Raw genomic sequence first — 24,524 nt, forward strand, 5'->3', positions numbered from 1 at the left:
AGAACCATTTCATCCATGGCAAGAGGAGCGATCGACGGAAACCTCGGAAACTTTTATCCATCGCGTGCGGTGGACTGGTTCGACTGACTCGGGCGAAACTTTCCCATCAGCCGAAGCGACGATTCCGAGAAAGATGAGCAGCGTCCATCCTCGGTGAAGGATCGGAACATCGTCCGGAAAAAGTGGAACAAAGGATAAAGAAGCGTTTCGCCTCTTCGTCCCGCGATCGTTATCTGGATCATCTTGGCTATGCTTCCGTGCCTCGATCTAGCTCGGGATTGAAGAACGATTTGACGAAAGAGATTCCGCACTGCTCATAGCCGAATGAATTACGTCCTTGGCTCTTCGCACGTCCGGGATCATTAGACGCGATCTCGTAACGACGATGCTCGCTGATTGAGCTCTGGAACTTGAATGATGATCGAGTAACACGAAAGAACACGTCATCGATGATTGACGACACGTAAACAAAGGGTTAACCATTCTTTAGTTGACATTTGACACGATACGCAAGCTTCGGTAAGTCTTCGGGGAGTACGGAAAGATCTTCAGGTATGACCAAGTTCCGTAGATAGACGAGTGAGTAAGAGAAAAAGTAAAGAGAAAATCTTCGCATGGTCGCCATTTTTGTTCCAATTTGTGTATAGTCTCTAGGTTCTATGCTACAGTTTGTTCCAATTTGTGAAACAGGACGGTTTTTTTTAACTTTTTTTTATTTCTTCTTACGTACCCTTTTAAAACTTAGTTTTTAGCTTGAAACGAAGCTTCGTGAAACCGGAACTCGACAGTAAAATTCTAAAAGGTGACTCATCCGGTTTCAATTTTTCAAACACTCTAACCGAAATATCTGGAAAACTATACCAGCGGGCAACCTGTTTTTGATTTAATTTTGTAGATACCCAAATTTCCATGAAAAAGGTCGAGACTACTGTATACACCTAAATGTTGATCTTGTATTCGATACGAACGTTTAAAGTTGACTGTATTGAATAAATGAATGAAGGTGCTTATTACCTAGTAAATTTTTACCTCAACCATGTTCTAAGCTGATACAAATGACGTCTCGACCTTCTTTGTATAAAATTTTATCATCTACAAAAATTAAACCAAAACCAGCTCTCCAAATTGTATGAATTTCGAGATATTTCAGTTGGACTGTTTAAAAAATTCGAACCGGTCGAGTCACCTTATAGAATTTTGCTACCGAATTCCTGTTTCACAAGGCTTCGTTTCAGGCTCAAACCTAAGTCTTCAAAGGGCACGAAAGGAAAAAAACCGGCTTATCATGTATTTTATACTACAGTCTGACAATGGATTCTCTTTTTTTGTTCTTAGAGAAAATTCCTCACGCAAAGCTCACCTTTCTTTGGTTATTCGTCTATCTACGGAGGTTGGGGTATGACTTAATCGAAGGATGTCGAACAGCAGAGAACCGTCAATCCTTGCTCCGGTTTGTAACGACGATGTGGCGACACATGTAGGTACCCACCTCCTGGATCTCGAGGCCTCGGCCACTTTCCATTTCAGCTTTTCCACGTAGAGACCCGTCGGCCGATGGGTGGTTGAGTCAAGTGAGTCGAGAGGGTCGCCGGCAAGAGAACCTCTTGCATGCTCGCTCTCCGCGGGTCATTCTTATCGGATCTCGTGCATCTTCAGGTTGAACGACTTTGATTTGCATAGACAGTGTTCGCGGCGCGCGGCGCCATGACGAGAAGGAGATACCTACCCACCTTCTCCAGGGTCGTTTAGATAAAAACCAACTCGTGAGAGAGCCAGGCCTCTGGAGTCCTTGTATACTTATACCTACATGTGTTTATTCTTCTCTTTTCTCCATCTCCCTAAAGTCACCGCTGATACCTGCTCTTGCACTTCTGAATTCAACGTTGGATATTTTCAACTTGACGCTTATCTTTGCCTCCGGCAAACCTTGCGGTGCATACATTTCACCGTTAAATACCTTTTTCCGTCTCCACGTAGTTTCGTCAAAACGTGGACAACCCTGACGCTGAAACTCCCCGCGGAGAAACTTTTTGTCTTTTCATGATTCTACGGAACCCTCTGAGTTTCTAAATCTCTGATTTATTACTACAGTCATATATTTATTATATACATATTTATGCTGGTGAGAGTTGAAAATTCTTCCGTACCGTATTCAAATTCTCTCAACGTTTGATCAAAATTGTTCTCTTAAATGGATCGCGAGCAATCCTTGTAATTTGTAATCTTGTAATTTCCATCAGACCAAAGTAAACTGCTGTCTGCTTCGAGATTCCTTCCTGAAATTCCGCGTTATGAAAGTACCTGATAAGACCGCCAGATCGGTATACGAGGAAACAAACAACGTGCGTTCGTTGGGCTCTAAAGTGCGCAGGGTTTGAAAATATCTGTAAGGATTCTCGTAAAGAGTCGCGTATACGTATAATACATATGGGATAGTTATACGGTCCGCGTCGCATCGCCATCTCCATCTCCATTGGGTTCGCATAGCTTTGCTCGCCTCGATGCGAGGTTCAGGCGAATGACTCGCGGTCAGGGTACAAGCCCGGCTAATGGCTGCAGCTTGCAGGACGAGGACGAGGACGAGGACTTGGCCATAAGCAAACGTCCGAAACGAGTTCACGGAATGTCACGTGAGAGGACGGTAACCACCCATAAAACCTGACAGGCCTCGGCAAAAGCTCTATAGTGGTACAACCTCTGCGTGTGCACACGTGCTAAAGCTCGCAACCAGTTTCACCTAGGGGGTGAATAAGTGCGACTATCCGGTCAGCACGTCGCATAATTATTATTATGATCATCCTACGTGTCCTGGTATTCATATTTTCGTCATCCTGCAGCATGGAGTTACCTATTTCCAAGAGGTTTCATTTAAACTGTGTATATATGCATCATCTGGGGCCTTATTTCGAAGTTTTATTGCTTGTGTCACAGTGAAACGGTGATACGAATGACAGAGTATCAATGATCTTGTGTTGGGTCATATTTTTACCTACGCTTTCCACGCGCCGTAACCTCAATCATCGAAACACGAAAATAATGAATAATGAAACGTGTTACGAACTGATTTTGAATCATTTGAATCTATTGGATAGTGAAAAATGGTCAGTAGAATGGGATGAAAGGTAAATTCTAATAGCAACCATGAAATGTTTTGTTGCATAGATTGAGTCAGAAATTTCTTTCACGTTCATGACGAACGACTTTTTTGGATGCTTCAAAAAGTATCGAGTATGAACTTTTTTACTTTGATGTAGCTGAAGATTAATGGTCAGGTTAGGTTATCCGAGTCGAAAAGGTATCGCAAGTATCTAAGGATGTTACCTAATCCAAAAACATTAAGCTTTACTACTTTTATCACTGTTTTGCTATCCCATTTTTTTAAAGCTCTATAAATGCGTCGTTTTACAACTGCTGAATTCTCAGGTCAACATTTTTGAATTCCAACTCGAATATATTTGAGAAACGCATATTTTATATCCATGATATGGGAAAATTGGAAATTGTACAAGATCCGGGTTATTCTTTATCTCAAATTCCTTCAATTTCCGTGTTTTAAATCGTCGCAGCTTCTCAGAAAGAGAGAACACGAAACGTACGTGTCGCATTGAATATAAGTGGGAGTGCATCTTGGTCCATAAATACTAGCAGGGGGAGGAAGAATGAGACTCTGGATGTGAGTGGAGGTAATGGAATGTCCGGTGAATTGAAAAATCGTCGATATTGATCACGACGAGGGTGCATAAGTGGCGTAGAATTGAATTTCCACCACGCATGGATCGCGGCGCGTATTATAAACCGAGGCATAGATCATCCGGCCTACGTCATGATGGAGATGAATCTTTAACCGGTACCGATTCAGCCTTCATAATTGCCTTGCTTAATCGCCGATCTATCCTTTCGCGCTACGGAAAGTTGAAACAAAAATACTGGTCAATTATAAACTAAATACGTATGCGTGTGCTCTCGCGTCTTTGAAGCGCTGTACAAGTTTCAATTGAAATATGGGAGTTCAAAACCAGAAACGCAAAACGCTTGTCGTCATCCGGTATTCAATACACTCATAAATCCTTCTGAAACGCTGCCGGAGAAAAATCAATTGAAGTTTTGATCAAATGAAAAATTGAAACCATTCTGGTGAGTGGTTTGAAAAATAAATTTGAAAAAAAAGCACGATCGAATATGCAATCGTGTAGTATATAAGAGTGTGAAAAATGTTTAAGAATCAAGAGGCGAAAACCTGCCAACGTTCGTCCTGAATATTCGAACGTTAAACGTTGTTTTAATACGCGGGTTTGTAAATCGATTCGATTATACATCGGTGATGACTTTCCGATCTACGAAACAGCCTATAGTCACGGTTCGCAGAGCGGAACAGCTTCAGATTCTTTACATTTCTGAGTCAATGGCAGCCGCGGACCACCTGGAACAAAGCGCAACATATTCGCGTTCGATTTCCTTTCGATCGTTCCCGGAAGATCGGTAAAATCGGTAAGACGGGTTTGCCGATTTTTCGAAAACTTAACTGTACCGTCAATCGAGTTTTCATGTCCGTGTAGCGAGTTTTTTCCCTCGAAAAATCGGCATCGTGAAATCACGCCGATCGACAGGATTTTAGATTTCCGATTCACGTGGCTGTCGATACTAGTAGTATCGTACTACAATATTATACCCAGATGTATATATTACTCCGGGTAAAATCGAACCAAGACTAATCCGATAACTCAGTCCTCCTTCCACCTGACGGGTAATACCGGTTTTAACAACCGTGATAATGAATACGATGATGATGCACGAACTCGAATCAGATTCTCCGGATGCCAGCAGTTGTGCATCGGCATAATACAGCTGCCGCGGAACACCAGTTGTTGGAGAGAATTGTATCCCACCGGATCCCGAGCGATTTCTTGCAGCGAAGGTGATCGGGAATCCACCGATCCGATCGAGATCGGTAAAAATCGGCGTTAATGGTTGGGGGAAAAAATTCTCTTTCGGATACCAAATCGTCAGCGACACTTTACTGAGTCGGCTCCTTTCTGCACCCGTTGAAAACTTGAAGAATTTACTCGATCTTTGCACGATCGGTATAAAATAGGCGGGCAACGATCGCGAATGGAGCTAAATATCGTGCGCTGGTATAATATATTATATTAGCGATACAGTTATGGGTGGATATACAACCTGCTCGGGTACACGGCCAGTCGTCATCTTTAATTACTGTATCAATCAGCTGAGACAACTTCCCTCGATCCCGGAGCCGGAGCGAGTCCAGTACATAAATACAACCGAGGTATAACGTATGGTCTGCAGGAACTACCTCAACATTCACTGCGGAGATGCCAGCTCGCAATTAGGCTTCCATGTTCAGAGTCATTATGGTTCGACGTTAGACTCGAGAGCAAACTTTGTTGTTCAACGGAGAAGTGAATATCGAAGAGAGAGAGAGTGAGAAAAACAGGGAAATCGAAAGACCTTCCAAATACTTTTGTTATTTTTGACGATTAAAATTTTGGGTGCATAAATATTTTATTCCCATCGAAAACATTCTCATTCTTGCACAAAGGACTCGGAGATCGGTTGAACCGATTTTTCTCGAAATCTGATCGATTTCAAGACTAATGGAGACGAACTGATGGACTTAATTTCACCTGAATCGGTCCATCCTTTTTTAAATTGTTTGTGCACAAAAAAATTGAAAATTGTACTCTCGCAAATGATTTACGGAAGACTAGGACGACTTTGTTCGGTATTTAAGCTGTTTTGAGTTGAGAAGAACGCATCGATATGGATGAAAATTATAAAATTCCGTTGAATCGTTTCGGAGATATCTTCAGAAAAGTAGTCAGTGACACATGTGACGAATACATCCTACGTGATTTTATAAACTTCAGAACGCTGAGATCAAGTGAAAATTCATCTTTTCATTCTTGGAATGATTGTAATAATTTCCGCTCCTTTCTGAATACAGAATAACGGGAAGAATGGATCGAAAAAAAAAAAATAGAAGGTATCATCATCATTCCAAACTCCAATTGGAATTTGATTTGATGACTAAATCAGTCACTAATAACTTGCACGGAATCTTTGAAAAATTGAAAACTAAAATAATCGTTTCATTTTTCCAAATACGATTCGCGTTGCTTCTGTTTGCATTTTTTCTGAGTAAGTTTAAGTTAATTAACTATAAAAAATCAAGAATGTGTATACACGTTGTTTATTTTATCAACTGAGAAGATTTTCAATTGAAATTCGTGAGTGTCGAATGTTTCTTGATCAAAATAAACTCTTTTGACTCGGAAAATTTCGACTCTTTGTCTCGGATTCAGTTGCCACGCGTTTGAATAAAAACGCAGTAATATCTATGTTTTATCGAAATCAAAAACAAGAAAGAAACGATCGCAATTTTGTTTTTCCCGTGTGGCTTCAGATCGTTGTTAACGATCGAGCAGTCGGTGTTGGGTTGAGAACTGGTTCGTATGTGTAACAAAAGAACGAGCAAATAAGTACCTGTCCTTCTCTGAGAGCAGAAACGAAGAAAATCCTCAAATTTAAAATTTTATCCCCAGCAGCAGAACGTCGAGGTTTTTCGAGGTCTCCCGAAGTAATTTATGACCTGAAAGTATTTCATTGCGGTGCGTTAAAGTTATGCGCATACATTCCGCATCTACTGCATGATTGATCCCTTAAGAACTCTTCGCTCAGTCTCCATATCTGTATAAACTCGCGGAGTAAGCGGCTATTGGTCAATCTAATTTATAGTAGCTTGTATTTCAGTTGAAAAAACTTCGTCATCACGTGCGAATAATCAATGATGTCGTATTCTCGATCGCCGTAATGAGCCTTTCGTCACAGTGAACGTAAAGTATGCTCGAATATGCACCATTCGCGGGTATAAAGTTGAACTTTACGCCCTAGGGAGAAATAGTAAAATTTGTCAAAATCCGCGATTTAACGTGAAACAAATAATTTCAAATTCAAATAAATACAACGTTATTCCGACGCGCATCGCACGATAAAATGTCAGAAGCAAAAGCTTCTAATTATTCATTTTCGCGATTATTAATAATCATTATGGAAGATCAAAGTGTAGACAGCGATGACTTTATCCCTCCAAAAGTTCATTTCGATTCTTCCAGACAAGACTGGAGAAAAAAAAATGTACAACACTAAATCCAGCACTTTAAAAACTGGATTGGATCCACCAAAGGATCGAGAATATTTCTGCCAATGAGACGGTCCGAATTATCCATTTCATTATAAAAAAAAAACAACTCGGTTACTTTGTTTCTTAAGATGACTCGCAACAATCCTGTAATTCATTTCCGCATTCTTCTGATCTTAGGAGACTATAAAGTGACATTAAAAAAATGTAACAAAAATCTGAGATAAATTCTTAACTTCGTGGGAGAAAAATACCGAAGAAGAATAAACCGACTGGCGATGTCTGTTACTGCGAATCTGACAATATCGATTAGGCTTTTCGAACAGATAGAGCAGCTTTAATTACCAACTTTGACTCATTGCGAATCGTCTTATAAGTTCCGTTTTAAAGAGAATATATCCGAGAAGCTCCGGCTCTGCCTGCACGTGGAGTTATTTTAATTCAGCTTCGGTCGTCTGAATATTTTTATTGTTTTACCCTATTTTTGGAGTCCATTTCCGCCGCCGCGTCTCAGGGCTCGCAGGCCTTCCTAATAGGGCTGTATCGATAGGTTCAGCAAGAACTGACTCTCCTTGATTAAGCTATTTCGATGCTGCATGGGAGGTAATGCTCGCCGCCACCCTGCCAGCCGACTCCTAACGAGCTAAGGTCTGCATACGGCGTTACGACTGCTGCAATTGCGTCCAACTTCAGAGCCCGTTTTCCACCCCCTCGAATCCCTCAGTTATTTTTTTTCCGTCCGACCAAGAATCTTTTTCCTTATTTTTTTTTTTCCCCCCTATTTCGGTATCAGGGGATGAAGAAAAAACCCAATCTTCTAAATTCCGTCTCTATTAATAAAGAATCACGTGGGCCAAGCAAATTTTTGCCAAAGTTTGAAAAAAAGTGGTCAAAAATTAGTTACAAGGGTAAAAAAACTTTGAAGAAAATCTGTAAATACTGAAAATTTTAATTCCGTCGAGGTGTTTTTTTGACCCTCCGTTGCCGTTTTAGGATTGACCATATCGAGCTTTGCCCGGTTTATCGAAGCATCCCAGTTATCGAGGCGAATTGTGCAGGGTTGAATTTTCAACCCTCTTCTTAGAAAAAAATTTTGAACAAGCGATAATTTTTCTTATTTATTTATTTTTTTTTTTCTATCTTTTAATCACTTTCAAGTTTCTCACCTGAATAATAATGGAATTTCCTTCCGGTAGGATGGTTTCGAACGAGTTGTTACTTAGTTGGTATACTCTGGCTTTGATTGCTTTGAATAATAATTTGGAATATCGGGAACTTCTGGCTTGATTCAAAAGCCCCGGAAATATTTTCCTCATCAATATGGATATTTATAACGGCGTTGCCTGCTCGTATCATCCTCGCGAATATCGTTAGGGGTTGAAACGAGGGAAAGTGAAACCCCGCCGTGGGTAATAAAGCAGCGAATATCGCAAGGCCAGAAAACAAAAGAGAGAGGGTCGGGGGGGGAGAAGAAAATGAGTAAGAAATTTGAAACCTGATCGCCTTACTGACAATAATTTGGGATATTTTTTATCATGCGTGGAAGGTAAAAAAAAATTATAATCACACTGAGAGAAATTTTTAATTCCGGTTACCGCTCAGTCCTTAATTATTATCACTTTTTACTACAATCGAAAAATATAGTTCTGGGTAGATAATGAAAATTAGTTTTCTAGCTGTTACCGGAAAGTCTAGGATCCGTTATTATTCTTTCTCATTACGATCGCTGTTACTAGATTTTCTTGCGACTGTTGCGAAAATTTAATGTTTGTGCAAGAATAAATTGACATTGAAGCCTTATTTAACTAAAAAAGTAGAGTAAACCTCAGAAACTGATTTTGTGTAGCAATAACCAAAAAAGGATCGACGATAGCGCAAAATGTTTAGGCGTACCTCGTTTTTCGTAATTCCAACAATATTCAAACAGTTTTTTTTTTTTTTAACGATACGTGTTTTACTCAATTTTTCTAGTTACTGCAACAAATGAAATTTATCTTACTGCAAGTGGAAATAAATAACGATTTGAAATGGCAAAAATGAGTAAATATATTTCGATTTTGATTTCTGTTTCTTAGGATTTTTCTACATCATTATTGTTTGGACCGTGCAGCGGTAAAATTGCTCGACTGCGGTAGGACGAAAAGTTGGATGGAATTTTGACGTAAGATAGGGAGAGGATTTTTACGCCCGTAAAAGGCGTATGAATAAAATGGCTACACGTAGTGTAAATGTGAAAGGATACATTAAAATTTAACGAGTCTTGTAGATACATCGCGTCGAGTTTTGCGCCGCATGTTTAGAACCGTGCGAGCTGGAATTTCTCATGCGGTCATTTGTAACACAGAATTGTCGTTTACTCCGTCTCTCTGTGCAGAGACTCGTGCATCTATCAGAGCTAAAAACTGTTCCTGTCTTATTTCTCACGCTGGATGACAAATCCTTGGTACGCCGAGACGATTGCAAACAGCCGTGTTTACCGTAATTGCTTATACATCGCCGTCTGACTTTCGAGGTCGAGGAGGAATCACCTTTTTATTACACCCTCGACGGTGGTTTTTATTCGATTCGATTTTTATTTCATTACACCGGTAAACACGAATTTTGAGTCTGGGTTCTAAACGTCGAATTTTCATTTCTTCCACGTAATTGATAGAAGAAAAAACAAACTAGTCTTATTAGATAAGGTTTGTTTTGGTAGAAGCCAGAACGATATTCCGGATTACATATTTTCTCAAACACTGATTATATAAATAACAATTAAACAAACTACAGTTTCGTATTTAAATTTTTGAATAAGAGTGATTTAAATGCAAAACCGTAGTTTGTTTAATTGATATTTACGATAAATATTTGAGAAGATAAGTAATTTTTCTTCTGGTTTCTACATGAATAAACTTTGTGTAACAAAACTATTTTTCCCTTTATTAGTTACGTGTGAAAATTCAAAATTTCACATCTAGATCCGAAAATCAAAATTCTTGTTGACCGGTGTTATTTATCAACGTAAAAAAGATAGAAGCAAACTTTATAAATAATGAACATAGATTTCGGTTATTATTCCATGTATAGAATCAAAATTCATTTATTTAAATACAAACTCAAAATATTTTTTCTTATCGTTGATCTGAATTATGGTTAAAGTATCGGGGAATTAAAATTAGAAACAAGATCCATTGGTCGCAGGCTATTTGTACGAGGTATTTAATTTATAACTATAAGCATGAGCGTTCCCAAAAAAAAAAAAAAAACGAACACTTCAGTATATAACGGAATTAAGTAAAAATATATTAATAATCGTGAATTTAGTTTAAATCTACGGATCTGAAGACGGTACAAAAATAACAACTTTTAAATACATTTGAACTTCTACTATCTTTCCACTCCTAATCATCACCTGCAAATTCTATTATCATATAATGCGAACGCAATACCAAGTGCTCGTTAAAACGATTTTGATTTGCTTGATTGCTATAATCTTATACATGTACATAAAAATATAATTACCGTCATATTTAATGTATTAAAATTGTGATAACGGTTTTACCAACGACGTATCGATTTATGTACGATAGACTTTGGTCTTCCACCTGCAGCGTTGATATCCTATTCTCGAAATAGTGAAAAAGCAAAAGAAAGAAAAAAACGAAAAGTACATACGGGAAAAAAAAGGACGTAAAAAAAAATACGGGTAATTATTACCAGAGCCGTTATAGATAATTGATGAAGTCTCTCTCTCTCTCTCTCTCTCTCTCTCTCTCTCTCTCTCTCTCTCTCTCTCTCTCTCTCTCTATCTCGAGGTTTTTTTTTTTTTATCTTCCTCTTCTTTTTTTCCACGATTTTCATTGCCTTTTTTCTTCCTCTCTACCTAAACTTCGATTCTTCTTTTTGCCACGCTCAGGTTTACCGTAAGATTTGCCATTGCCATTCAACTAGCGCAGCTTAGCATCCGTTCAATTAGCATAATTAAACACGCCGTGGTCGTATCTCGTTTAACACTTACGTCAGACCGATAAACGTAATCGCCGTAATTGTAAACTTGACGATTTTATTTTCTGCAGCTGCATTATGTCAATTTCTTGGACTACTCAACGCACTTATGATCATCAATTAAATGTATCGTAGCTAGAAATTTTTCATTAAACTCGCTTACGGAAAGTCTATGTCAATTTTATTTTAAACTCATCTATTTTTTTAGACAAATGGTACTTTTGGACAAATGGTAATTTTTTACCTCTTTTATGAGAAGAAAAACCAAAAATGAAAATAAAATGAAATAAAAAAAAAAAAAACTCCACGAGATATTGAAAGGAAATTGAAAAATCGGAAGACAGTTAATTTCTATGCTTTAATAGATGATTCATCAAAGTTAAACCTTATGATTATCTGTTCGATATTCATAACGATTACGGGACAGAAAAGAAAACAAAAATTGTATCTGATTTTAATTCAAATCAAATAAAAGTTATTGCCATTCGAGAGGTAAATGCCCTGAGATTTTGCCTGATAATGTTTAGAGCGCTGGTAAAAGCTCGATTCGATTCTCACGGTTGGTTGAATTACGGAACGGTAGTGAAAATAAGAAAACAAATGAACAAGGTAAATACCGTGCTGTTGTTGTATCGAAAATAGAAGGGGGAAAGAGATAAAGAGTAAAAATGAAAAAAAGGAATAAAAAAATAGAAAACTCAAGCGACAGAGAAAATTACTCGTAATGTACACATCGCGCAGACAAAAGAGCCAGCTATGCGGCTTGTGCACGAATATTGCGTTGCGCAATCCGCCGGTAATGGTCTTACTTTTTTACCAAAAAACTGTTGGCTCAAACGCGTGTGACGCCGTAGATCACCTGTCGTTAACTGACAAAAGCGGCTATTCTAATGTTTCGTTTTTTGTTATTTTTTTTTTTCTTGTTTCTCCCTCCTTGCTTGAGAACTGGCGAAGGAAAAAAAAATAAAACGAGGAAGAAGAAGGAAAAAGAAGCAGAAACTACGCCGAGTCTACGGCTGAGCGAGATTCTAGGATTTCGTCAGGGACCAGTTATTCCGAATATCCGGGCCCATTTGAATTTCACTAACCAGCAACGCTTTTGCGATACCGCACTGGGAAGAACTTCATTTGTTACAGTAACTAGAAAAATTGAGTAAAACAGGTGACGTTAAAAAAAAGTCTTCGAATATTGTTGGAATTACGAAAAACGAGGCACGCGTAAACATTTTGCGCTATCGTCGATCCTTTTTTGGTTATTGCGACGCAAAATCGGTTTCTGAGGTTTACTCTACTTTTTTAGTTAAACAAGGCTTTAACGTCAATTTATTCTTGCACGAGCGTTAAATTTTCGCAACGGTTGCAAGAAAATCTCGCAACAGTTATCGTAATGAGAAAGAATAGTAACGGATAATAGACTTTCCGACAACAGCCAGAAAACTAATTTTCATTTTCTACCTCGAACTATATTTTTCGATTGGGGTAAAAAATGAAAATATTTAAGGACCGAGTGGTAACCGGAACTAAAAATTTCTCTCAGTGCGAACAAAGAGATGCCACGTTTCAGGGAGAAAAAAAGACATTCAAGAAATGAAATCAAGGTTTGAAAAATAGAATTTTAATTAAAAGATTTTAAGAATTACCAAAAATAAACGATTTTTGATTAAAAACTTTTCAAAACTCGATCAATCGACCGGCACGATTATTTTTCTGTAAAATCGGTTTTTGGTTTTTACCTCCGTGAACGAAGCGATACAATATCAAAATATGTGACTAAAGCATCAATTATTATCATTGTTTCACATACTGAGATACCTATTTGATATAACAAGTGAAAGATAAATGAATATTTTTAATGAAACTGTAAATCATCAAAAAACTTTTCCGTTATTAAGACTGCATACTAAAATTTGCGAAATTTTGATTTAATATGCAATGTTTGAAAAACATTCGAAATAATCGATTAATCCATTAATGTTTAACGATTCGATCGAGTCGGGTTCGATTATATTTTTGGATTCGATCAATCGGTGCATCGATTATTTCTAGCTTAATGGACATCGCAGTGAAAATCATTAGTTAATTCTTGTTTTCCATTTCGCATAGTCTCAATTTTGTTCTGATATTTATTGGTTGAAAGTGAAGATGTAAAATTTTTTTTTTGGAAGTGAAAAACCAAAAAATGAATTGAAAAAAATTTGGCAAAATGCAAAATACGTATATTTTTCGATTATGAGAAGAAAAAAAAAAAAAAAAAAATATGCTTTTGTCGTTCGTTGCTAAACTAGGCAAAATATTATTACCGAATTTAGATCTCCAACATTTTGTGTTCTTTTTTCTTGAATATTCTTCAATTTGCATCCCTCAACATTTACCGTCTCATTTCTCGAATAATCGTGGAATCAGTTCTACACAATATTTCTACAATGATTGGCGTTTTTCTCCGTCACGATTTTTCACTCGAGTCAGCATCACGAAACATAAACCGTGTATTATGCGGGTGGTAAGCTATTTTTTTTTTTTCACCCCATTTTTGCGAGAAAAGTGATCGGTTCACGTTATCGGGGAAAGCCTTTGCGTAGAGAACCCCTCGACACCGGAAGTGCATTACTAGTGTCATAATTTAATGGTAGGCAGTCAGAGAGTCCGGCGACGTCATTGCGATAATTAATAGCTTTTTATATACCGTGTATCGTCACGTGCGGTAAGCATTATATTTAATCGTCGTGAAACGGTATTTAGTTGCGATATTGCTTGTATTCGCGTTGATTCGTTTCTTAAGGAAAAAATAAAAAAAAATCAGAGGTTGGATACGTAAAAACGGTGGCGATGAAACAGCGGACGATCAGAATTATTATCATCATTATTATTTTTCTGTAAGGAATAAAAAAATTTATAGCACGGCGTTAAATTTTATGTCGGTGTTTATGATTTCGTCGTCAAAGATTCGGAAGTTGAAGTTGAAGTTAAAGTTGAAGTTTGTTGACAATAAACTAAGGACAAATACAAATTACAGTTTGGTAAAAAGTCATTACATGTTTATTATTTTATCTACAAAGAATAATAATGGACACATGTCAGTATTCAGAAAAATATGTATGTTACAATAAAAATGATAAAACGTGGTACAATTAAAGTGTTTCAGGATGTATAAAATTGTTAAAAGAGTAAAGAAAATTACCAATAAATAGAGAATGAGAGAGAGAGAAAGAGAATTGGAAGAGAAAGATTGGCGGAGTTGAGATTTGAATTCGGTGTAATTAAGGTACCTACGATTATCACGAGAAGCGATAGGTGTGCCTATTAGAATCTCGATTGAACCATCATTCGGCTAGCATCGAGCTGCAGGTTGTTGATTGGAAGGCATGAAACTCCCGATCGTACAAATAGACCAGCGTAGATGAGAAGTGAAGTGAGTAATTATCGCCCCATGGACGACGCTAATGGCGATCATGAGTTTTATATCGATGCCGATTACCTTCCGGAGTTAAAATCAACGAAGACGAAGCGCGGAATAATTGTCTCGATTGAAAACACGCTTCGTTGCCTCTTCATTTGGCCTTTCGAATTCAGGATGGAGAATAAAAAAAAAAACCTCGAGCTTCGATCGCTGGAGTAACTAAAACGAACGAAGGTGTGAAAATAAAAACCGAACGCACATCTTGCGGTAATAAGACCGAATGAATATCAAGCTTGTAGAAAACTGAAGCGGCAATTCCTGACGAGACATTTTCGCAAGACATTCAGTGTCGGATATTTATAGCAATAATTTGAACGCTTAAAGGCACTTGACAAATATATTTATATACAATTTAAGGTGGTCCATAATATCGGTAAAAAAAAAAAATTTATTTTCTCCCATTTGGTAAATTGACTCGGAATACTGAAAAATGATTTTTCAAAGTGAAATCCTCTCTTAATATTAATATTAACCCGTACCCCAAAGGCCCTTTAAAGGAATTGTATGTAAATAATATATTTATTAAATCAGATGGAAAAAGCTCTTCGTCGCGTGAACGAGAAATTTAAGTCGGAAGAGCCGAGACTAAGAAAATTGGTGTCAGAAGAGGGATTTCGAGTTCCACTTTGCTGCTTCGATTAATTTCTGGATAAAATCGTAACGATTTCCGATTCGTATTCCTGAATCACACGAAGCGTAAGAGAGATGAGTATCTGATGAATAAGTAACGACTTGAGATTCTACCGTGGAAGCTGCCAGCCAAGGTTCTTCGCGTTTCTCCGACACCGTGAGATCCTGTCCTAGTTGATATCCTTCGGAACTGTGCAACTGCAACGGTGCAGGATCGGCTACCATGCACGCGTTAATCAATACCTTGTGGCGATTTATACCCATTACCCTTGATAAATCAATATAACGAACGAGCCTCGCGTCGAAGATGCGAGTGCATCGCAGCCTCGTCAGATCCGACCAAATTTGTGCATCGATGCTGCCCAAGGAGGAACAGGATTGTCTCGGTGTCGTGTTGAACACGGTGGAGAATAAAATAGGCTGAGAATTCATCGTGCTCGGTCATACGTGCATCGGCCGTTTCGACATGCTCGAACGTTTTTAAACATTTTTATTTGCATTTAAAAGGGATATTTCGTCATTAGTTGAAAACTCGTGAATTCCGGGGCCACGGGTTTGAAATAAGTGAAAGAGAAATTGTGGAATTAGTCGCACTTTTATGAAAATATAGGGAGGATTTCAAGTCAATTCGAAAGAAAAAACGAGTTTTTTTCCCTGACCACTTTTGCTGCTTTCGCTCTTTTACTCACTTGATGTTCGTATTGAAGGCATCATATCTGAATTTTTTCAGACTTTCCTGATCAAGTATCTTTTTACCACAGCTAATCGAGAAATCAGCTTTTGACGATTTCTCATTTTTTCAAGTTAATGTAGCTTGAAATTCAGATGACATATGGAGAAAGTTTCGCACGCTTGTATGAATTTTGTGAAAATAATTTTGTACAATTTTTCGTGCTCCGTTAAAGTATAGTTTTGATGAAAAATTTTCGAAAATCTTCTGTAACAAAATAGTGCCCAAATCGAACTGGCTAAAAGTTTTCCACAGCATGCCTTTATCAATACCAAAGATTGTCTATAAGTTTCTTAGTGGGAGGAAAAGTAGTTGAAAAGTTACAACTCACAGTTGACGTGGAACTGTGAAATTTCTCGTCCATACGTACTGTAATGTGGCGGTATGAATCGTAAAAGTTACACACATCGTTGAATTCTTACCTCGGATGAATATGCTCAAAAAATATTGTCCGGCGGTACGGAATTCACGTATCATGTCAGGAACCGTGATAAATAACAGACCGAAGTATACTCCTCGAGAAAAAGTTGACGACCGAAGTTATAAACAACACGCGTAACAATTGAGGATCGCGCTCGAGTGCGCAGCAGCGCCACGCGCAGGATAAGCAAACATCTTGCCGCGGCGCGAAGTTTGAATCGAATTCTCGCCACTGTGTGAATATTTGCTGGTATATCTTCTGAACCACTCCACCGCCCACTGTGAAGTTTTCAGAGAACCTTTCGCGTTGAAAAAGACACGCTGTGTATAAATTGTAGCCCATTAGATCACGGCACTTTTCAGTTACAAATAATTTGCGCGCATTTTGTATAAAAACTACACTGAAACGGGCTATGAAAAATCCGAAAAAATTCTCTTCAGAAGTTCACAACTGAACCTAAAATTTTTGTGACAGAACTTTTTTCATATTTCGTCCAGGTTTTAACCTACGTAGACGCGAAAAATCAAAACGTTGTTGAAATCAATTTATTGGATGAGTTGTGAAAAAATCGCGTGTCGAAAAAATTTGAAAAAATTCAAAGTTCATCCTTTCAATATGTACTTTGATTGTGTGAAAAGGTAATCAGATCAAAATCGATCAGGGAAACCGACCGTTCGATTTGACGTGGAATATCCCATATATGTATAGTGTACAGTCAGTCTAAAGATAAGTGCAATTCAAAAGAGTCTGGATTTGATATAAGACATAGGATTAAGATGAGTGATTAGTTAGAGTATGGATATCATTTGAGATCAGAAGTCAATTAGAGTTATAAATAACATTGATGAGGGATTAAAGTGTTCAATAAATTATTTCTCTCACCGTAAACGCATTCGAATTCGAAAAAAGACGATATTTGTAATAAAATTTTCATATCAATGATTTCTTGTCTTTATAGCGAGAAATTTGAAGTACGATACAAAGCGTTTTTCACGTCGATTGTACGAGTAAAAACTTATCCTCAAAACCTTAAAGGGTTTAAACTCAATAATTTTTTTTATACATGTCATTTCTTCGTAGTGTGTTGGATAGTTGAGAAACCTTTTTTAAATGCAACTACCACACGCATCGGTATCTCGTATTTCTCCGTGAATTGAAATAAAAAATCTGAAAATGGTGAATTTTCATTAAAAACAACCGTTCGTTAGGTTAAAAAAGAACTTGAAGGCTCTGGTATTGCAACATTTTTAATAGCTTGATCGATTTTTCAATTTTCAGCTGTTTGCTGACGAAATGGTTACAAAATTATAACAAGATTGCCGGCGGAGTTTCGATGGGTCGACGAAACTTGAAGGCACGGCAGCGTAACTCGTTCGATTCGAGTTTGCCGGACCAGTTTGAGGTCAGATCGGATACGGTACCCCGGTTTGAACCGAGAGACCTTCTCGCCGAGCAGAAGTAGTCGTTCACGCTGGATTATCTGGGTCTTAGATCACCGAGAATTCCACAGGAACTAGAACCTCCGGTTCGACTTGATGCCGCGGACACGAAAAAAGCGGCGAAACAAGATAAAAAGGCACAGCAGCTCCCGAGGAATCCGGAACGATGAGAACCAAGAATCACGATTCTGAATATATACTCGTCTTCACGAATATTTCGAAAATGGAATTTAATGCACTTTATACACTCGCAGCTGTTTTTTGTTTTTTTCATGAGAGTGGTCAAGATTAAAAAGGGGAACATATCGAATTTCGGAAATACCGGAGAGCCAAAAAGTCGATTCTTCAAATGTTAAACTCGCGCTCTCGTCGAAAATCTACGAATCCGAATTTATCGATAACGACTGACCAAAGACTCGAAAGATCAAAATCCCGAAATCTACCGAGACAGGATGGACAAAATACCGAAAGCTTGCAAGACGTCGGAGACACGTTTATTTTTTCCATTGTGACCAGTCGCAGCTAATAGACGGCGTTACGATTGCGAAGTGACGCGAAGACGCTGACGCGAATGTGGAAGACGATTCAACGTAATGATCTCGTGAATAAATCGAACGTACGGGGAAAAAAGATTTACCGTTTAAATGTTGTTAAAAATATGTTGCCTATTCCTTTGCGTTCTTTTTTTCTTCGATGACACGGACGATTGTCCGACGCAATGAGATAATCTTTACAAAACTAGCACCGAGTCGACGAATTTCACAAATTCCGAATTCTCAGGAGATTCGTTACTTCGTCCTTTCGGGATCCTGGTCCTTCCGCATTTTGCGGATCGAGATCTTGCTCCTTCTGAACTTTGATTTTCGCAAAATAATTTTTTTCGTTTTTTGGCTGCTCGAAGTATCAGCCGTTCTCAATTTTTAACTTCGTAACTTTCGTTCTTCTGTACCTTCACATTCTGTGCTTTTTTCATTTGAAACGCCGACTGTTCCGAAGATACTTTTTCCGATAAGAACGAACTTTCGGGAAAACAGTTATTCTACCGGATGATTTATCGAAAATCCCAATTTCGGAACACTGATCATTCGTTATTTTAAAATTCGTATTTGGAAACTTTGAACTTTTCGACAAGTCGTTTTTCAGGTCGTTCGGTATTTTGATCCCACCCTCATAATATTACAATACCTACTATTTACATTTCCAAAGATTAAAATTTTCGCTCTGCATTTGCCCAGTTTCCGGGACTTTCTATTTCTTATCTAGTCAGCTTATCACACCCTCCTTTTTGCCAATCTTTCCTCCCCCTCTCCCAGAAATTTTTTCACCTCAGCTTTACCCAACGAGTGTAATTACATCCACGGTCTAGCGGCTCTTTCGGCATGGATTAATGATCGCAGGATAGAGCCGTGGGTATAAAGTACCACAGGCGGTCTCCGGTAATCGTTTTCTCTTGCACTTGGCACTGACGGAGTTATACTATTGAAGAGAAAACGGAGAAAACAAACAGAACGAAGAAGGGTAAGAAAAAATTAAATTAAATAAATAATACATACGAAATGGGATGAGAATAAAAAAAAAAAAAAAACTCAAAATGATATCGCTGGGAAAATGGGGGGAGGGGGGGGGGGGGGCAGAGCTACCGCCTCCACGGATTTATATTTCACTTTTTTGCACCTGCAGACTTAGTGCCAGAAGTAATGGTTAATTGCATGCCACTCGGGCGCATAAGTCGACTAATTGCGCGCGGAACGAGCCGGACTTAAGAATTTATATCGCTGCAATGGATGCAATGTAGGAGAAAGAATATAAACACGAAACTGTAAAAAAAAAAAAGAAACATGGACTCGAAATCTGTGCGGTTAAAGCCAAGCGTATTAGATTTCTGTGAAACAAACATCTCTCGCAATAAAAGATACACGGAGTAAAAAAAAAAAATAAAAATAAGAAATAATTCGAGAATCAAAAATTTCGAACGATTGAATCCGTTTAATAATTATAATTTCATTGAATAATTGCCGAGCGTGATTTTGATTGCCAGGAAAAAAAAAAAAAAAAAAAAGAAAAAAAAATAATTCGTCCACGTCAACTAAAATCGCAGTATTCTCATTTTTATTGCACACTTTTAATTGTGAACGAGATCGAAAAGTTAGGGGGAAAAAAAAACGAAATAAAAAACGATCGTGACTTGTTTTTCCAAATCAAAATTTGAGAGGTTTCAAAACCGAATCAACGTATCAAAAGGAACGCGATTTGGATCGCAGGTGGTACCTAAATCGTTAATAAAAATTCGCCCCTCGACTAGTGGAATCGGGTCGCTTACCGATCTTGCAGTTCTGATAAGCGGCTAAGAAGTAATTGAGATTAATGCGACGAGGAGAGGAATTCTTCTGCTAACTTTGCATCGTCTCGTTTCTGTAAGCGAGTGTTCAAGGCTGGTTTATAAGACGGCATATATAACGTAAACGAAATAATTACGGAGATACGAATCTGAAGAGGTAAACTGGCCCGATTTATGCGTCTCGTACTCTTCGAACGCGTCGCTTTTCTATCTCAGTCAACGAACGAGAAACGAATGCGAGGAATAATGAGGCCGGTTGAAACGGGAAGAAATAAAAATTAAAGACGGAGAAAAGGAAGAAAAAAAAGAAAATCGGGAACTAGAGGATAAGATATTGTCTTAATTAGCTGGTTATCACTTTCAGTCATGGTGGTAAGTATTCTTACGTTAATCTTGCAACATATTTCTGTGTAATTTTTTGCTAGTTCCGATAGTATATTAATGGGTTTTCAATACTCGAGAGTAATTATTACGATGTAACGTAAATTGTTATTGTTAGAAACAAATTTATTTAAATAAATCGTGGAAATTGAAGGAGTGATTCATTTCCTAGAAAATTACGCCTCTATACGTATACACGTTTTACATAAATTATGAGTTTTTGGGATCACTGATTACGAATCTGAAATCAGATTTTGAAAATTCAACATGGCGAATCCAATCCGCAACCCCAAAAACTCCGGCACAGTGTTTTTCGACCGTATTCGATCAAATTTGAAATTTCCGTCCACCATATTGGATCCACCATCTTGAATTTTTTGAATCTGATTTCAGATTTGTCATCGATGATCTCAAAATCCATGGAATACTATCTTGTAATGAAAGTTGTCTCAGTACAATAATGTGCGACTCAACGGGTTAAATTCAGCGCAAAATAAAATAATCAAGGAGGATGTGATTTGAAAAACGACCGAATTAGGATTTGAGAATTGAGAATGGAGTGGAATTTTAGTGAAGGTATTTATTCAAGGAATTAAAAATATTGGGGAATTTGATTTTTCTGGGTGGAGGTGAAAATGTAGAATGATTAGAAAACAGATCAACGAGCAGAAAGTAAAATTTTCAACGGGGTAAAAATCTACGTCAAAAGATTTTAAAATGCAGAAAGATCAAACTACAGAAAACTTAAAGGATCTAATTCACACATTCTTACATATTTCAACTATCAAACTTTCGACATTGTATGAAAAAGATTTAAACGGTTTTGAAAATTCTACATTCCGATTCTTCAATTTTCACCACCGTTCGATTTTTCGATTCAGCACTTAGCGGCGTGAATTTTGTCGCAAAAATGATGAAAAACAGACTTTTGTCAAAGTTAAAATCTCAGTCTCGCTAACCTGCAATCAAGGGCCTCTTATAAACCTCTTTTTGTCAGCTTGGGAGTTAATTTTAAAGACCTGCTTAACGCGAATGAGGGCAGTTTTCGCGCTGTAACGACGCAGTTAGGCGTACCGTAAATGCGATGAATAACAAGAGGCAAAGTAGGAGAGAGAAAAAGCAAAAAAAAAAACAAAAAAACGAATAAAAATAAAAAAATAAAATAAAATAAATAAAAAGCGAGTTTGAAACAGCAGGATTATCTCGAGAACGTCTAATTAGCGGTCCCTTTCGCACAGCGACAAACCCTCCGGCAAATCCTTTGGCTACAAAATGACTCGATTAATATGTACGGCACGTTCCTGAAGATAATCTATGCCCTAGCCACGGTTAGGGGAACGACAGGAGAGGGAAGTTAACTTGCGCTTGAGTCTCGGGGGGGGGGGGGGGGGGAAACGCAGTCGATCTTGTTGTCGGGATGGGGGTAAAAAGGAAAATTTGATAAATATACTCCGTCTGACGATAAAAACGGTGATAAAAAAATTCAGGAGAAAGAATCGAGTGTGGAAGAGTGAAGAAAATGTCAGGCCTGAGTGAAATTCAGAAAATGATTGTACGGACAATCATTTTTTATATTAAAGCTTCGATCATGAAATTTTTTTTTTTTTTTATGGTTTTCTAAATTGATAAATTTACGATACAGGAAAATTTTACTCGCAATTTAAATTTGTTTGATTTCCTGGAAACTAATTTGAAAAATCTTGAATTTTAATTCTAGAAAAAAAAAAGAAGAAAATATTCTGTCATCGTAGCAATTCCATTATGATTTTACCGTTTTTTCTTTTTTTTTTTTTTTTTTTTATTCTACTATGTTTAATAACGCTGTTCTTCGCGTTCGCGATTCGATTCAAAATCAGAAAAAAACGTTTTATCCGATGAAATTTTGAAAAGAATTTTTGATACTTGATAGGTGGTCTCTTTAATTTGCATGGAGAAAAATTTGTCAGGAATCAGTGCGACGAGTTTTTTGCGTCGAAAGATAAGTGGAAACAATTGATATTGAGCTCAATTTTCAATGTTGAACCATCAAATTTATGGGGTGGGGTTGAAGTTTCGAATTTGACAGCTTTCGAAGGGGTCTGATTCCGATTTATTTCGTGGCGAAACTTGAAGTAAAGAAATGAAACTTTGGAGAAACAACAAAGTTTCGAATGGTCGTAAAGCCGACGGGTCAAAGTTCCGATATGCAAGATTTCGAAAATTCAAGTTACGATAGAGCAAAGTTCCGAAAAGTAAAGTTACGATGAAGCAAAATTTCGAAAGATTAAAGTATACTAATACAGCGTAGACTATTCGTAGATTAGATGTAAGAAATGAGAAAAACCGAATATCAGAATGACCAGGATCTCCGAACGTAAAATTATCGAAAATACAAAATACAGAAAGATCAAAGTGGTGAAATTTCAGCGAGCCAGAAATTGACGGAACTGTAAATCTTCCATCAGTCTGAATTTCGATGTTTCAGATTTTAAAATTTTCTCACTTTCACAGCTTCCGAACTTCTCGGAGTTACACCCTTTCAGAACTTTGTACTTTCGTAACTTTGAGCGTCGGATTTCGAACGATTCGAAACTTCGATGTTTGATTTCGTTACTTCAAGCTTAGCCATCAAAAAATTCGGAATTAGGCGCTTTCGGAACTTTTTCAAAATCGGAATTTCAACCCTGTCCCAAATTCGTCTTCTATTATATCAAGGGGGGTATTTTTTTGTCAGATTCCATTTCGCCGAGGTCAGCATGCAGAGTTCTTGTCTAACGTGTGTAATTCTATTTTTCTTCTACCACACAAGGGATTTTCTCCTACCCTTTCCCAACGACGAGTGATCGCGAGCAGGACCCAGGATGCATAAAAAGGGAACGGGGAATAGGATCCCGAAGGATCAATAAAGTCCTGTCCACCCATAACCGACCGATCAATCTCTGTCTACATCGGTTCGTGTTTCGCGATCTTTTCGCCCTGTCCTCAGCTGTTCGACACGATCAAGCAGCAAAGACGCGAGAATCCCATTTTCCGGATATGGGTATATAAGCGAGGTACAACCGAATGAGAAAACAGCTGGCGAAAAAAGTTCGAATTCTCGAAATTCCATCTGTAATTAAAACGAAGCGGTTCGACAGAAGTCCCGATCTTCTTCCACGGCTCGAGATCTTCTGGGAACCCGATCGAGTATCTGGATCTCGAGAGGAAATTTCCTATCGTCTTTTTCTCCTCCGTGTAGTTTTTTTTTTTTTTTTTTATTCGCTTACAAACGCGACACTTCTCTTCACAGGCTCCGCCATGTATGATCATGATCGATATAATCTGGCTAACCACCCTCAAAGTCCGCGATTTTTCACATCTGTTTGCGTGAATCAATTATGAAATTTGAGAAAAACAACCTCTTGAATCTTTCCCAAGAAACGATATTTTTGGAAAACTTCCGACAAGTCCGAAATCCCTTGAAATTAATGGAAGAGTTGGAAATGTTGAGAACTTATACAGTAGGTAAGATCTTTCCAATATCAAGGTCAGAATATTTATCAGTTGCAAAATGTAAATGTTGGAGTAATAAGTCGGGCGTAAATGAGTTACACGTTTGGTCGTTAAATTTTGAATTAATGTTTCGTCGAGTAAAATAGACCGCAGGGTTGTTTTCTTATCGTAATGGTGTATCCCTATCCTACGTCAAAAGTTGACCAAACTCAAGCCCCTAGCGCTGTGGTCATCGCTGGGTTAAATCCGAAACTTGGAAACGCTCCGTCATTTTCGACGATTAGCGAAATGTTGAAGGAATTAATGTTTGTACATACTTCTATAAATATACGTTTTAAATTCTAAATGAATCCTCTATTTTGTTACTTTAATTTGTACCACCTGTTGAACAAGAAAAATTCCCACAGTATTATCGCATTTCATAATACGTGGAAGTATGGAATGAATGAAATTGACAAACATAAAGCTTTGTTGCATTGCATAATTATCTCGTGTAGATTTTCGAAATTAA

Source organism: Neodiprion lecontei, chromosome 7, assembly GCF_021901455.1.
Source record: "Neodiprion lecontei isolate iyNeoLeco1 chromosome 7, iyNeoLeco1.1, whole genome shotgun sequence".
Taxonomy (NCBI): domain Eukaryota; kingdom Metazoa; phylum Arthropoda; class Insecta; order Hymenoptera; family Diprionidae; genus Neodiprion; species Neodiprion lecontei.